Source organism: Empidonax traillii, unplaced genomic scaffold (genome assembly GCF_003031625.1).
Source record: "Empidonax traillii isolate 1590-97213 ecotype Southwest subspecies unplaced genomic scaffold, ASM303162v1 scaffold497:size1267575, whole genome shotgun sequence".
NCBI lineage: Eukaryota > Metazoa > Chordata > Aves > Passeriformes > Tyrannidae > Empidonax > Empidonax traillii.
Window position 1 is genome coordinate 166,880 of NW_020955690.1, and position 11,875 is coordinate 178,754.

Genomic DNA, 11,875 nt, shown 5'->3' on the forward strand with positions numbered 1-11,875 from the left:
AAATTAGATTTCACTATGATCAATAAATTAATGACGGAACGGTTTAGCTTAAAGAGAGTGTCTTTAACAACCTACCATTTCTAATTGGGTTGGATGATAATTAAAATTCTCTTGAAAAATATTTTGGAGTTTCTCTAGTAGAATTAGAAAAAAAGTATTTATTTTCTTCATATGGATTATTGTTATTTTCAGTTTCATTAGTTTCAGTAATTGTTACTATAGTGTCAGTTGTAAATATAGGTGGCTGACTGATTGGAAAAAGAAAATGTGGCTATTAAACACTGTTAAGTGCATGAAACAAACAGTTTGTGCAATTTTGCAATTTAGGGTTACAGGAAGAAACTTGTGAATAAATTAGATTGTATTATTGAACAGTGACTGTGTGAGGAACAGTGATACTCCTGTGTTGCTTTTCCTTTAATTATTTAAAATTCCTATGATTCAGTTGAAGAGCAATAATTGATAAATTGGAAGAATCAAAGGATGCATAAAATTCATAAAGTGGGCAGATAATTTGGTGTTGTATAGGATGGTGATGGTTACAGAAGAAAATCATTCTCAGCTTCATCAGTCTCATATTACAATCTTCTTTCAAAGGTCAGGAACAGATTGAGGCCTTCAGTGATAATGTACTATTCCTTGATTGATCCAGGTACTTGCCAGCCAAGGATTGAACTCGTGATATATGTGATCCATAAGGTCTGGGTTTTTAAATGGCTGGACACCATAAAAGCATTAAGCAAACTAATGTACTTCTTAGTGAGCTCTTTTGAAATATGTCTAGATTAATTGGGTCTTATTTAAGAGAAAAATTATTAAAAATTTTGATTACTTAGTTTGGCAGAATTTTATACACTTTTCCTCCTCACTAGCAAGGCAAATGAGTGTGAAAGTTTTCCTGTATTTTTGTAAGCTCTTTATTCTAGAAACATATTATGTCTTTTAATAATTTCATTTTTCACCCTGTCATTTTTGAGTGGAAAAATTTCAGATTTACCAGTCCCCCCCTAGATCAATGCCAGTCATTATTTACATGAAATCTCATACTTTTATATAACCTTGCTAATTTAGACAGCTTTGTAAATCTGGAAGCATTGCCTTCTCCTCCCTCGTTCCCTCCTTTCCTCTTTCCCTCCTTCCCTCCTTCCTTCCTTCTTCCTTTCTTTCTTCCTTCTTCCTTCCTTCTTTAGTTAAAATCTTCAAGCTTAGTTTTATCAATAATTTTTATTCTGAGCTTTTTGAAATTGATGATTCAATATAAATTTTCTGTATTTCTTTTGTAGTCTGCTGTCTTTTAAGACACTAAATACAAACCATTATTTTACATTTTGCAAGACTGTCATTAGCTCTGTCCTCCACATAAAATGATTATGACCAGCTTAACCTTTGTCCTATGTTAACAGAAATAAACAAGTGGGAAAAATGTAGCCTTTTCTGCAAAAAAAATACTTTTTTTTTTTCTTCATCTGAATTTAATTAAACCTAAAGCAGAACCTCTCATTCAGGAAAGAGAGTAATATAAATTATGATTTGAATTGTATCAAATGAGATTTATTTACAATAAGTATTTCACTGTCTACACTAACAGCTTGAATTCATGCAGTAAATCTCAATTAGCTCCTCCAAAGTTGGATGATTTAATTAAGATTAACATTCATTACATGTAAATCTATTATATATCTAGTTAATTGTTTTAGTGTAAAATTATAAGTTTTGTCAACAAAACAACCAAACTGTGAGAGCTGGAAACATAAGTTGTTGGAGTTTGTTCATTTAATACAGGGTTGTGGTTTTTTCATGACAAAGACCTATTTGTAAGAAGATAATCTCTGTGAGTAAGAACATCTAGAGCTTGTCAGTGCCCTATTCTATTTATCTACATGCTCTGAAACAAACAGGATAAAATTGTTGAAGCACAAACTGCAGCATCTATCTTCTTGTTTAACTAATGAATACAGGGATGATATTCTGAAAAAAAAGCTATGTCATTTTGGGCACTTCTGTTCTTGCAAACTAATGGAATTCTTTGAGGTAATAGTGAGAGTCTGAAGGAGAATATCCAGCTATTCTAAATCTACTTAGAATTTTCAAAATGTTTGACATCTATTATCAACTGAGAATGTTTGAGAGTGCTTTCTTCTTCATTGTCCCTGTCAATGACTAATATAATTTAGACGTAGATGTGTGCATGTGTTTATATATACACACACATATAATATATTACATATATAAACATAAATAAATATATAATGTATAAAAATATAAATAAATATGTAATGTGCTTTTAATTTCTTTTTCTCTCTCTATTCCTGCTGGACAGCAACATATCCCTGAGCCAGTAGTGGGTCCTGGGGGCAAAAATCAATGAGATCCTGGAATACATTGGGAAGAGCATTTCCAGCAGGTCGTAATCTCACCCCCTTGCTCAGCCCTGGTGAGACACATCTGCCCTGCTGTGTCCAGCTCTGGGCTCCTCAGGACAGGAAGGACATGTAGTTCCTGGAGCAGGTCCAGCAGAGGCTGTGGAGATGCTGAAGGGACTGGAGCATCTCTGAGACAAGGAAAGGCTGAGGGAGCTGGGGCTGTTCAGCCTCCAGAGGAGATACTGAGAGGGGACCTCCCCAGTGTCTGCCAGTGTCTGCAGGGAGGGGACAAAGGATTGGACCAGGCTCTGCTCGGGGAGCACAGCAATGGGACAAGAGGAATGGGGATGAACTGATGCCCAGGAAGTTCCATCTGGACATGAGGAAGAACTTTTTTGCTGTGCAGTGATCAACCACTGAACAGAGACAATAGAGGATGTGAAGCCTCCCTTACTGGGGATATTCCAGAGTCATTTGGATGCAATCCTGTGCCATGTGCTCTGGGATGACCCTGCTGGAGCAGGGAGTTGGGACCAATGAACCCCTGTGGTCTTTTCCAGCCTTAACCAGTCTGTGATTCTGTGATTCTGTATTAAGCCATATTGGCCTCAGAAGGAAAATACCTGGAATAATTTGCTTCTTAGGGGCCTACTGCTGGATATCAAAGTTCTGATTTGAACCTGGAGGTCCAGGCAGTTTTCTTTCCACTAGAGAGTTTGACTTCTCAGTCCATATCTCCACTACCTCCAAGTAACAATACCCTGGGAGAGCATTAAAGACATTATTAATCATGGTACCTTTGTACTACTGCTGTTCATCATCAGAATCTCTTGCAATCAGTGTGGTCATGATTGATTTATTACTGGCAAATCTGTATTGACTATTTCTGTTTATCTAATTTCCTAATGATTTTGGAATTTGACTAAAAAAAACATAGTTGGGATGCTTTGAGAACTGAGATTAACTAGACCACAATTCCTCAAACACTTTTGCTTGCTCTCCTAAAGATACCATCTTCAGCCATCAGGGTCCTCTTCTCAATATATGACATCTCTCAGGGCATAATGGCCTTGCTCTTTCAAGTGAAACCCACCTGCCCATATAAATTCTGGACAAAGTTTCTGTACAGTTTCTAATCCAGTAGATAACCTATGACAATTCTGATATAATGCTCATATAGTTGTTTTTTGCCTTACTCTTCTGAGTTTCTCTCCATTATAATTATTATATGTATTTGTATATATATGTATGCTCACATTTTAAAGCCCTCTCACTTTTGCTTAAAACCATTTTTTTTAACAAATAGACTTTCTGTCATTTAGCAAGAAATACCCAATTCCTGCTGAATGATTATAATCCTTCAAAAATAAAAATTCAGTTTTATTTGTTAAACATACACACTGCTACTAGGTCAGAAGAACACTTCACAATTGTAGCAGAGATTGTTGGGCTTTCAGAACTTTTATTCAGTTAATAGAAGACAAAAGTCGAGATTGAGGAAAATACTGAGCAGGCAACTGTCTTTGAATATGTTGCTGCTTGGCGCATTGAAGAAAGCACTATTTAAGCAAGATTTTTAGACATGAATATGGAAAAGAAAGTGAATTGTTATTCCCTCACAATGGAAATTCTGTTCCCAGCAGCCACTTTTGTATTAACTGAAGTTGTTGGGGTGAAATTGCAAAATCTGTTTTGTTTGAATGAACAGTTTGAATGAACAACCACTCTTAAATATCACAAGAAAGCTATGTAAGAAATTCTCGCAGCTGCTTTTTTTTTTTTTTTCTTTTTTTTTTTTAATGCAGTGGGACAATAAAAGGACATATAAAGGCCATGCCTGACTGAACCAAGTGCCTTCATGTCTATAAAGTTTGGGAGGGCCTTTTTGTCTATAAAGTTTGGGAGACTATATTTCTGAGAGTAACCGGGGGAAAGGAAGTCAGGCAACACATATCCTATAACACAGAAGATGTCTCTGCTCAGATTTGAGATACAGACATTATGGAAAGTGTTTCAAGGATGCAATAAACATGACATTCTTCACTTTAAAGGAGACTATTTCTTTCCAAGGTAAGTTGAAGAAGTCAGTCCATGGTGGGTGGGGGAGAATAGGAGACAAGACAGAGAGAGAAAGAGAGAGGGAAAGAGAGAGATTTTATGTTCCCTTTTTACTGTTTTTTTTTTTCCACTGCTATGACATTTTCAGAAAATCAAATCTGGGGAATGATGACCTATGAGTCCAAAATTCTAAGCCTAAACATTGAAAATATTTTAATTTGTTATTATTTTAATTCTGCTATAGAAATCAAGCTTCCTTGCTGAAGGCCAAAATAATTCCTCACATTGTTTGTTTGTTTGGATGTCTCCTCCTCACTCAATCAGATTTTCTCTGCTCATAAAAAAAGACTGTTTTCTGTGTATATTGGATAAAAAAACACAATAACTTGCTCATCTTTGGAATTCGGTTGATGTCAAAGGGCTCAGAAAGGCTTCTCCATATTTCTAAATCACAGGCTGACGTCGGGACTAAAAAGTCATCACGTTTATATAATTTTCTGTTGTGTTCATGTCCTTGACACAGGATTTCAGGTGTTCTTCTCTAGAAAACCTCTGCCCTCTCATCTCTGATATTTTGGGGCAGGCTGTGTTGCATTTCCTATACCTCTCTTACACAGTTATTAAGGGCTTAAGCTTTCATAGAAGTTTAATGATCATTAGTCCTTTATTTTTTTGATTCATCTCTCACTTAGCAACAAATGATATAAATGTCAGTTCCATACTAAAGCATAGCAATGTGATGTCAGCCTGTTCCTTATGAGTCTTACTGAGAATTCTGGTCACAATTTATGTCCCTGACAGCATCAGTCTTTCAAGTGAAACCCTGCAAATGGTACACCTGTGTTATTTATGATTTTCAGCAGATAACTGATTATGAGTGTGATGAAAGATGTGGAGCTTTTTTGAAGTAACACTTGAGTAAATTTGCAGGAACATTATTTATTAAAGATGTAGTTCAGCAACTCCCTGATTCTTCCTCTGTGACCAAATTATGTTTGATGGAATATTTAGAGGATCATCATGAAGATTGTTAGGGATAGTTAATTGTCTGGAATGCTACAGAACTTTCTCAGAGGCTTCAAAAAATAATGTAATTTTTCTTTCCACTGTGAATGAGAACAATTGTTCTTTTTTTTTTCTGTTCATAAAATGAATAGGAACTCTCAGATGAAACCATATATTTCAAGCAGAAAGCAAAAGCCCTTCCTTGGATTCAGCATTTCCTCAACCTTCAGATTTTATGAGCAGTGTTAAATATTAAAATTTTGAATTTGAGGAAAAAATTAGTTTTAAATGTTTAGGGCATTTTAATGATCACAGAATGCCATCAGTTCTAGGTGGAGTTGTACTAGATGTGTTAGGTAATCTAGAAGTGCAATGAGAAAAAAATACTTGCCTTTTTTTTTTTTTTAACTCCTAAGCACAAGCTTCTTGTCTGAATATTGGTCTTATTAAAAATCAAGGTAGTGTTTTATACCTTTTCAGCTATCTTTGTTTTAATAAAACTATGAAAAAATTTTGTCACCTGCAGCTCTAGGCTGCAATATTTTGATGAACCTTAGAAGTGCTATGTATACAAAATATGACCAAAAAACCCCCCAAAACAACAATAGAAAAAATCGTAAACAAACATTTCCCCTAAAACAAACAAACAAACAAAATATGATGAAAAACACCCCACCTTAGTTTTGATGCTTATTCCATATTTGAGTCTTTTGCCCTATGAAAGTGATTCTCCTCTATATATAGGAAAATTACTGCCTACAAATAGGGAGAATTCAAGAAAGTGAAGTGATTTTCTCCTACCAATTAAGTAGAAGAAAAAATGTTCTATGAGAGCTGTAGAGTCCTGAAACTTTAATTGAAGAGACCAGAACTCTTGCTCCATCTTACTAAAGATATTGACACCCCATTCCCCTTAATTTCAACATAAATAAATGTGAAAAAACAGTGCATAGATAACTGCAGCCACAGAGCTCTGCTCTGAGCTGCTCATTGAACCTTTCTGAAGGCACTAATTTTTTTTGTTAGTTAGACCATTATAAAAGCTACTTCACACGTAAACCTTAAGTAGTTTGTCTGAAAAAAATAAAATCCCTCAGATTTAATTGGGGATGCTTTTTACACCAAATCGCTTTGTGTCAGAAATTAATTAATCCTAAAACTTTTGTAGAAGCATCATTATTGCTTTAAGTTTGCAATTGCCTGGGACAGGGTAACGAGTTCAAGGAAGAGGGAAAGGAACATTTTTACACTTTTTTAAACTTGATGAACTAATGTGCAACCTGAAGTCTTGGTTATTAGACTCAGGGATGTTGCTGTGAATGCGAATGGTTCAATGAACCCATTACTAGTTATATATGTATTTGTATACGACAGACATCAGTGTATGTATGTTCATCAGTCCTATAGCTCTAAAACCAGAACAATCTGTATTTTCTTGCAAATTACTTATATATAAGTTCTAGCAGACAAGCCTGACAGATTTGTTGATTATATTCAAGAAATGGGTATGTAAAATATTTTACTTAATGTGAAAACTTTATTAAATTGAATTTTAGAATTCAAACTGCCTGTTTTTGCAACATTTAAAAATGTTCATGCTGATGACCAAGACAAATTAGACAAACTGTCACCTTTCCTCTGTTGTGCCACTCTGCCTTTATTTCTACGGTGTAGGTGTGGGGTTTTTTTAATTTGTTTTGATTGTTTGTTTGTTTTTTCCATTTTGATGTAGTATGAGAAAAAAAAATTTGAAGTTTAATTTCTCTGTTCTAATAACTCCTGCAGACAATTATAGCTATATTGAAATATAATCTTAATTAAAATATAATCTTAATATACTATATTAAAGACTTGGGGATAAGTTTCTTGAAATCAGAGTTGATAATAACATCTCAATGTCTTGACTGAGGAAAAAGGGTAATTATTTTCACTGAAGCATTTCTTAGCTCTGAGGGGATTTCTTCCATATCTTTCTTTCCACACCATCTCCTCTCTAAGATACACCGTACCCAGTCTTGGTGTCACTCCACAGTTAACAAAGGGAAGACATGAGAAGGTCATATAAGTTGTCCTGCTTTAAACATCACTTTAAAAGGAAAGTCCAACTACTGCAAAGTATCAGACAAAGATTCCTCTTCTACTATGTGACTTTCATACTTTTAAAATCATAGCTTGGACTTCAAGGCTTTCCTTGCATTCTTAAACACTTCATTCTTCTATCATCGGTGAAAAAATTGGCAAGCTGAATATACAGTATAAACCTCTTCTCTGTAGTTCACACTGTTTTCATCATCAATTTTTAATTTTTTTTTTTTTCAAAGAGTAAATATTCATATTGTATCAGTGGAAAAACTGAAAATAAGATATATAAAATTTAAGTGCAATCTTTGTCTTGCAAATAAAAAATAATTGAAAATATATGCACTTTTTTTAACTGAACTTGGACAGACCACGTGTAGCCCAGAAGCAAAGGCAGAAAATTAAACCAGGCTGGCAGCAGAAAGTGTCATATTGGTAATGCTGAATCTTTTAAGAATTACTTGTCATGGAATGTCATAGGTTTCACTGAGCTGCACTTTTCAAACTCAGGACTGAACATTACCAAGAAATGTGCTGCTGTTCAAACAAAATATTTCTGGTGTGTGTGATATAGCTCAGGTAACAAATTGGACAAGATGTTCCTGATGATCTCTTTGAGTCCTGAAAGTTGTAAGAGCTAAAAGAGCTAAATGGCCTTACAAGATGAGACAGAATTGTCTCACTGTGGATCTCAGAGGCAGAGGCTTGATTAGGACAGGGAGCAAAAAAAGTATGAAGGAATTTGGTCTGTAAATGTAATGTTTAAGGTATTTTTTGGTAGTTAAGAAATAGTTTTTGTTCATTATCCTTACCCTTTTTCATTTGTCTGCTTTGCTGAAATTTCCTCTGAAGTTGACCAGGAAACTTGGGATTGCACTGCTGATTGTCAAAGTTACTTTTTTCAGTTCAAACTAAGCTTTTACTTTAAAATAAAATAGTAATTTCTATCAAAATGGCAAAAAAAATGTGCTCTGCTACTTCAAGTGGCGCACTTAGATGCACGATTATATATAATGACAAAATTACAAATATTCTGTGTATTCTTCATCATTTCATCACTTCTGCACAGAGGCTGCATAAGTAAAGAATTTAAAGATGCCATTTGAACTGATGGTTTAGTTTATTTTATATTTTACATAGAGGATATGTGACAGTCCATTTTAAATTCTTCAGTCTTGCCAGCAATTTCTGTGGTGGTGCTTCACAATAGTTCTCAACACAGTGCAGTCATTTCACAGTGGTCAATGGAGCAACCTATAAATATTACAGTAACCGAAAAAACCCCAAAACATTACAGAGACCAATTTACACAAAAGACTTTCTAAATAGTTATGTGCTGGCACTGTATGATCTAAACACACATTAATTATTTTTTTTTTTATATGCTCTGCTGGCAGTTGAAAAAACAGATGAAAATGAATGGGTCAAGAGCAGCAGAGCTGGCAGTTGAGGAGGGGAGCAGAGAATCTTCTATGTATAGACATATTTCCACAAGAGAATTCTAGGGTTTTTTTGCTTTATTTGAACTTTTCTCATGGTTTCCAAAATTGCTTATCTTCCTTGTTTCAATTCAAATTCAGGTTTCAGATTACCACAATGTAAGTAAGAGTCTGAATTTTACTGGAGTTTTACATTAATGTAAAATTATTCTTTACATAATCATACATGGAATATTACTATTACACTGCAGGTATGAGTGACATTTATGTTACTAAAATAAATGCATTTTTGAGAGCCTCTTGCCAATTTTTTAACTATGTATAAAATTTTCTCAGAACAAGTAAGAGAAGATAAAGGGAATTTCTGAGCATTGAGTGAAGCCTGAAATAGCTTTATTCTATAGGGTAATTTTAATTTTTAGGACAATATTAATAGGACTAGATAAATGTTAATACAACTATATTAAATTCTCTAGGGTATAGTAGAGGCTTATGCTTCACCTTACAAAAAAAATTTTAGTTTATAATTCAGATTAAAATGAGCTCCGTATCCATGTATATTTCAAACAGTCCAATTCTCATAGTAAATATTATTTTAGCCCCCATATAGTTTTACTGACCCAGGATGACCAAGGACTGATGTATTATTCAGCATGTTTGAGTAGAGGAGGACTCAGCCTTCAGTTGCAGAAGAACATGCAAAAATGTTCTGATATAAGTTTAACATTCAATTAAGAAAGATAAAGTTCAGAATTTTGACTTGTTAAGTTTGCATCTTTATTCTGGTAAATAAATAATTCCTTATTTACTTTTCAGTAGATTTAACAATTTCCCTAACCTCAGTTATGTTCCACTTTACTCAATTATTAAGTTACATTACCTTGTTATTCTACTGGTACTGTGGATGTGCACAGTACAGTGCGTGCTATTCTTTTTAAGGAGAATGGGACCCTAATTTCTGTTTTCTTTCAAAATTGATGAACCGTTACCATATTTTTTGTCCTTCTCTAAATGTCTGGTTTTGTCTTATTTTTTTCTGTTTTTCCTATTTTTTTCCTTTTTTTCCCCAAGATTATTTGAAAATTACTTTTTGAAGTGCCGTTAAATTGATGAAACATTTAAGATTTATCTTGTGCCTCTGTGTGTATGGTTTTCCTGACTTTTATACATGCTAACAGCTATCCCTGGAAAAATCTGGCATTTTATGATCCAGGATTTTTTCAATCTAATTTTTTTTGTCCATAATTTTGACCATCTTGAATAAAATATCCTGAAAAAAAAATTACCCTCCTAATCATCCTGTAATTAATTACCTTTTTTATAAGCAACAGCTTTCTTTGAAATATGATGCAGGTACCAAAATTATTACTTACTAAATTGCCAGTTGTTGGTGGAATGAATTGCATGTTATATTTTTTTTTTAACTTGGATGTTGTTTTTAAAAACTAGTAGAAGTTTCTTTATAGTCTGAAAGGCAAATTTTTATGAATAGACAAAGTAATGGTGGAATAAGACAACTACAGGAACTAAAAAGTGCACGTAAAGACACGAGTGTAAGAAGAGTATGATTGTTTGAGTCTTGACAGGGAGAGGAAAGAGCAAAAAAGTTGACGAAACACAGGATTAAAAAGGGTCAAGTGTCACGGAAGATTTTAGCAGTGATTACTCAAAATTTGCGCTGTGCAATGTCAGAAGAACACCTAGGCAGAAAAAGGCAGAACAGGAAATTCTTAAGTGTAGTCAGTTTGGGTGTAAAAATACAAAGGCTTTGACTTTGACATTGCATAAATTGAAGGGTAATTCTGAAATTTAGAAGCACACACTCTAAGTAGCTTTAGCAAAGGTATTTTTAAAGAATAATAAAATTTTAAAGTAGTTCTGATTTCCCTACAAGGGAAGAAATATTTAAAACCATACCAAAAGAAAACAAGAATTTCAAAAAACACCCAAAATCCAAACAGAAATAAAAGCAACCCAAATACAGAAAGCCAGGCAATTTAGTTGCACCTAAAATTTCTTCAGCCTTATTCTGTTGCTTGTTCTTTGGAAAGTTAGTAGAAAATAGGTTGAGGAGCCAAGGCATAGTATAATTTTATCAATTAAATTACAACAATTTGTAGATTGTTCTAGATCAGCTCATGCAGGTTATGAAAGGGATAAAACCCTGATGAACATGACACAGTTACACCGTACTGATAATGTCTGGTAGTTGGGTTCTGCTAAATTGTCCTTTATGACTACTGCTTCAGTAAATTTTAAAGCATGCAAGTGAATTGGAATCAGTTTTAACATGACAAAGGCAACAGATGTGCTTGGAAAAACAGAGGGCTCATTTACAGTCTGTCAGACTCTGGATTACTGGCAAAGAGCAAGGATTTTAGGTTTGTTTTTTTTTTGTTTGATTTGATTTTATATTTTAATGATGGGAAATGGCAATTCAGCTGACAAAGCTAATAGTGAGTTTCCTGTTACCAAGTGGATTTGCATCATAAAAAAAAAAGGAAAAAAATTAAAAAAAAAAAAAAGAAAAGAAAAGAAAAAGAAAGATACACACATGAGTGCAATCTGAAAATATTTTTCACTGTTAGATGTGCTTAGGTCATTTGGAGATACCAATTAAACTCTGTCCTCGGAGACATCATAAACCAGCCATGGAAATCGTCATGTGAAAGCCTTCAATGATTGTCTCAGTTTAATTGAGACAAGGGTCCTTTGCTGAGGATGGATTAGGAGAAAAAGACCCAAACCTTTTTTCTAGCAATTATAGATTCGAAATTAAGAGACTCCGATTGAAGGAAAGCAAATTATGGAAAAGGGAAAAAAGGAAAAATAACAGCCCTTTATTAAGTATGTGTGTATTAACGTAACACGAGGGAAAAAAAGGAAGGGAAAAGAAACCAAGTAAAACAACCAAACAATACCCTTATACCT

At 34.1% G+C, this 11,875-nt stretch overlaps 1 long non-coding RNA gene across 1 annotated transcript in view; it reads left to right on the forward strand.

Annotated features, from left to right (window-relative positions):
• Positions 1–2,444: 2,444 nt before the first annotated feature.
• Positions 2,445–11,875, forward strand: part of LOC114063879 — a 12,389-nt gene continuing 2,958 nt past the window's right edge. The window contains exon 1 of the long non-coding RNA XR_003572626.1: positions 2,445–2,455. This is a non-coding gene — a long non-coding RNA (uncharacterized LOC114063879). The remainder of the gene's footprint in view (positions 2,456–11,875) is intronic.